Consider the following 5,379-nt stretch of genomic DNA (forward strand, 5'->3'; position numbering starts at 1 on the left):
TCAGCACAGAAGGAGACGGGGAAGGACTGGTGGGAGTTTAATTTACCATAGAATTCACCTGATGATGCAAGGAGATATGAAAAGGAAAATGAAGAGGGAGAATATGAGGAGAGAGGGGAGGAAGAGGGGAGAGGAAAGAAGAGAAGAACATGGGAAGGGAGAGGAAGTAGGAGAAGGGGAAGGGGAAAGGGAAGACAGCTTTCATCCTTGTTTTCTTGGAAACGAAGCTATGTACTCCTGGGCCAGCATGTTAAAAAGATAGACACATTCAGCCTTTACCCAGTGGACATGTGTTTTAACAAGTTAATCCTTTTTACAAAATTATATCTGTATTTTGTTTTGACAGAAAAATATTGCACATTCCCTTAACTGGGGTGGAGCATGTTGTGAGTACATCTTGTATTTATGTTAGTTTCTCTGTACCTTGCTTCAGTCTCACTGTGTCTTTTTACTTCCCAGATTTAATAAGTCAGCTTAATAATAACAGCTTCCCGTTGTCTATCATTTCAAGACAAAAATTACACAACTGACAGTATAAGTCAAGATGAAAAATTATGATGATTTTTCTTCGCTTCTCCTGGACATCAACCTGAGAAACCTGCAAGCCCAGAGCTGGTCATTAATGTGACCTTTCTCTCAAAAACAAAATCAAACAGAACAAAAATCAGCAAATTCTGTTCTCTTACTATACATGTTTCCAGGTATAGTAGCAACTGCATACCTGTAATCCCAGATACTTAAGAGATAGAGATAGGAGAATCATGGTAGGAGGCCAACTGGGAAAAGTAGACATACTCTCAAAAACAAACTAAAAGCAAAAGGCCCAGAGTGTGCGGCTCAAGTGGTAAATATGCACCTAGCAAGCTTGGGGCCTGGAGCTCAGTACGTACTCTCTGTCTCTGTCTCTGTCTGTCTGTCTGTCTGTCTGTCTGTCTGTCTGTCTCTCTCTCTCTCTCTCTCTCTCTCTCTCTTTTCTCTCTCTCTCTCTCTCTCTCTCTCTCTCTCTCTCTCACACACACACACACACACACACACACACACACACACACATACACACACACGTTGCTCTTTTGTAAGACCTTATAGCCAGCGTTAGTGCTTTTCTGCATGCCCCGCTCTTGCATTTTTAAGAGGCTCCTCGTGTTCTGTCTGTAGCCCACACACTGACATAGAAACAACACTATTTTTTTCTGCTCCCTGAGGTTTGCATAATTGCGAGAGCTGTGTGGGAGCTGTGTAACCACGCTGCCACAGGATGAAAGGCAAAAGCAATTTTGTAATTCTGCTACCATTTAGAAGAACGGTATTGTAAATTTACAGAAACAGCACCTCAGAGAATCTGTAGGTCAAAGTTTGCCAATTCAAATGCACTTTGAGTTCAGGTGGGGGAAATGATTATATAATATGGTTATATGTTAAGAAGGTAGAATAGTGGGACCTCTGGAGAACTGATGACAATCGCTGAGATTAATTAAACACTGTGCCATTCGAACAAGAAACTGTCAACCAGCCTGATTCCACCCACAGTGCAGGCCAGTTTGGTGAAAGAACCCTTCAGGACCTCCCAGGGAGCCACACAGAGGCAGGTAGCACTGGAGACACATTATTGTAAGGTTTAACATTATTGTAAGGTTTATTAGCGGGTCCATATCTCCCCCAGAGAGGGAGCACAAGGCATCTGACCCCATTCCAGGTGCATGTAGGTCTTGGGGGAAGTGAGGGATGAAGGGAGGTAAAACTCCTTCAGCTTGGGTCTGGGTGGAGAGAGGGAGTGGCCAGCTGTAGGGCAGGAACTCCAGGGCAGGGAGGAGCTCAGGGCTGGGTGGAGCTAAGGACCAAAGGTGGAGATAGTACTTACATTCCCCACTTTGTTGTTCCTTCTGAAGCTACTTCCTGCTGCAAAGGGGAGAAGCATTCAGAGGTCTCTGATTTGTTGCTCGGCTGGGTACTGTCCAAGAAGCATTTGCTTGACGGTTGATAAAGGTCCTCATCTTTTCCATGATAGTAGTTATCAGAGCCAACAGGTGTCATGGGCTCTTTGACTACTTCCTGCTGGCCTGGGGGCGTCGAGGAGTCCCTGGAGCTGGGGTCTTTAGGGTCTGGGTCTGGGTTGGACAAGGCAGGACAGTGTAAGTGAAGTCTCTAGGTGTCTGTAGTAACAGGATGGCCTGGATTTGTTCCCAGGTGGTGTCCTAGTTGGGGGAAGAGAGGCTGTAATCCTGTTAAAAGAAAATTTTGGAAAGGTCAGACAAAAAGCTGACAAGGTGACAGGTCGGTTAACATGAATGACATAAGAGAACACACATTGGTCCAGGGCCAGAAAAGTTCCATTTGGAGCATGAGCCCAGTTGTGGCCCATTACTGGGTAGGAAGAATTTCTGGACTCTCACTCTCTCTTGGCCTCCCTAAACTGCCTGCCTGCCAGGTAAATGGCTGGGCTTAGCTTCAGGTAACCTCTCCCTTCTTCCAACGAAAGGTACCGGGTGGGATACATTTTGCTCCCAGATTCTTCAACAAACGGTATTTGATAGATGACTATACCTACTTGCAAACAAGCCCTGGAAAAATGTTATTCGTGAAACATTCCGTATATTTGAAGCAGAGAAGATTAGCATGGTCCTTGTGCAAAGATGACACACAAGTCCAGCTAACCTAATTTGTTTAAAAGTTTGTCTTAGTAAGATTGGCGAAAATAACTCTTGCCACTAAACATTCAGGAAAATATAAGCGAGTATTCATTCTCCACTCTTTAAGATCTTTGTGCACAAGAATGTTACGTGTATATAAACTCATTAAGAAACTCTCAAGATTATTGTATTGTTTTAAAGAGGAACTTTATTCTGCCTGCTAAAAGGTCTTTAACCAGTCTGTGAGAGATTTTGCACGTAAACAGCAGGAGGTGTGGCAATGCATACGACACTGGCCTTGCTCCAGCACACATGACCAAAGCCTGCTGATTCAGGGTGAAGAGCACAAACAAGACAGTTCAGATCCACTGGTGAATTTAATTCTATGTAATTTGTACTTCAGACACTGACTTATAACCCTTATGTTTTTAGCATTTTCAAATAAAAATAACAAAAAATGCAGAAAAAAAACAGATTTTGATTCCACAGGTCGCAAATACCATCTGTCTCATGTATCTATAGATCCCTTGCTACTTATTCACATAGCAAGTACAAGGATTAGACAACTAGAATTAGGGAATAGTTGGCTATGCATGTAGGAATTTGAACCAGACTGGGTTCATAGCTTAAGTCCCTACTAGTCATGTGGATAGAGAAACTTATCCAGTCTTTAATTTTCTCATTTGTAAAAGAATGGTAAAGCTGTACACCTGTGGCTCATGCCTGTCATCCTAGCTACTCAAAAGGCTGAGATCTAAGGATCACAGTTCAAAGCCAACCCAGGCAGGAAAGTCCTTAACACTCTTATCTCCAATTAAATTTCAGAAAAAGCCTGAAGTAGAGCAGTGATTCAGGTGGGAGAGTGCTAGTCTTGAACAAAATGAAACTTAAGGTTAGTGCCCAAGCCCTGAGTTCAAGCCCAAGGACTGGCAATAAATGAATAAATAAGATGGACTGTTCACTCATTTGTAACAAACACTTATTAAGCATCCATTCCATGGTAACAAATGCTATCAGTGCTAGTGATATAGCAAGTATCACTAGCAAGTAAAAATATCTAAACTCATGGAGCTTATTATGGTTTAGAGACTTTGGAAGAAAAATAAATGAGATACTTTGTTAGTACTACTAATTTCTCATACAGGAAGTAGCAGGTACAGTTACTCAGAATATTTCTAAGCTCAAATGATAGAACAACTTCAGTGAATTAACAAATACACCATGGAGAAAATGTGATATGGTTGTAGAGTTCTCTGTGACAGAATGTTTAGAGAATTGAACTGGACATTTCAATGCATTTACAGGAGTTATCACAGAACCCAAACCATGGTGAACATGAACAATGGTGGTTAGTGTAGCTGCTACTGTTGTTGACAGTGTTGAAGGTGTTGCATTTCTCTGCATGGTGTGAGCAAGTTCAATCTGCCTAATTTTGACAATACTAGTGGCTTGGAAAAGAGAACTAATACTTCACCGGAAATGATCACTCATTGGTCTCTCCCTTGAAGCCATCTGTGGTGTTGTTCCTGGCTTGTAGCCACCTTTTGAACCTCCTCGTGTCACAAGAAAATGTTGAAGTTTTTCTTGAAAATGTCAGTGTAAGTTATGTGTCTGTAAAAAAAAAAAAAAAATCATGTTTCCTAAAGCAAATGTGGCAGAATGTCTTGTGTGAAGCATTGGGTGCTGGCACACAAAGGAGGGGCAGGGTCCAGGAAATGTGTTCCCAAGACTCCAGAAACACTATTTATTGGCACTTTTGTTTAGATCGAATGTGGTTAAATCTGAATAACACCAGAGCCTTAATATCAGGTAATTACTGCCTTTCAGATCAAGGTCCCTAAGGTAAATGGTCTTGACTTTGAACCACACAGTAGAAGCAAGTTGAATTTGTTTTATACCTACAGGAACTAAACGCAGAGGTAGGGCTAAACACTCCACAGAGAGCTGGTGATTAGCTCGCTTTCCTGAAGGCCTTTGTACCAAATGTCCCAGGCCATGATAAGATATGAAGAAGCTCTGTAGAAATTAACCTGCCTAAATATATTTCTGAGCTTAAATGCTGAGGTTTTCAAAAAGTCTCTTTTAAATTATCCTTTCTTAAAAAATATTTTTATTATGTTTAGGTAGTTGTACAAAGGATTGGCCATTCAACAAAGCAGTTTATGCATACAATGAGTCTTGATTAATGTCATCTTTTTCAACATTCTCATTCATCCCTTCCAATCCACCCCTTCCCTCACTTTTCTTAAATTTTATATAAATTCTCCCCTCTCTTTTGAATTATCTAAAGATTTTTACAGAATCTATTCCCCCTCTGACATATATTTGGAAAAGATATTTGGAAAAAAATCTCTATCTTACTAATGAAAGATATGAAGATATTCTTTTGTGTGTGTGTGTGTCGGTCATGGGCTTGAACTCTGGGCCTGGGCACTGTCCCTCAGCACTTCAGCTCAAGGCTAGTGCTTCTACTGCTTGAGCCACAGTGCCACTTCCGGTTTTTTAGTGGTTTATTGGAGGTAAGAGTCTCATGGACTTTCCTGCCTGGGCTGGTTTTGAACCACAATCCTCACATCTCAGCCTCCTGAGTAGTTAGGATTACAGGCATGAGCCACTGGCACCAGCTGAAGATATTCTTATATAACTCTGTAGCCGGCAAGTTGGCCAGTATGCTTGTGGTTCATTATCATTATGAACACATCAGCTTTAGAGATTGGTTCGCAAGCGAGTGTGAGGACCTTCCATGTCATCA

General features: G+C 41.7%; 1 pseudogene; it reads left to right on the plus strand.

Moving 5' to 3' along the window:
• The first annotated feature begins 2,568 nt into the window (after window positions 1-2,568).
• Window positions 2,569-2,661, plus strand: LOC138827064 (U6 spliceosomal RNA; annotated as a pseudogene).
• The last annotated feature ends 2,718 nt before the right edge of the window (window positions 2,662-5,379 follow it).

This window comes from Dipodomys merriami, unplaced genomic scaffold (assembly GCF_024711535.1).
Source record: "Dipodomys merriami isolate MVZ:Mamm:240054 unplaced genomic scaffold, mDipMer1.0.p SCAF_15, whole genome shotgun sequence".
Classification (NCBI taxonomy): Eukaryota; Metazoa; Chordata; class Mammalia; order Rodentia; family Heteromyidae; genus Dipodomys; species Dipodomys merriami.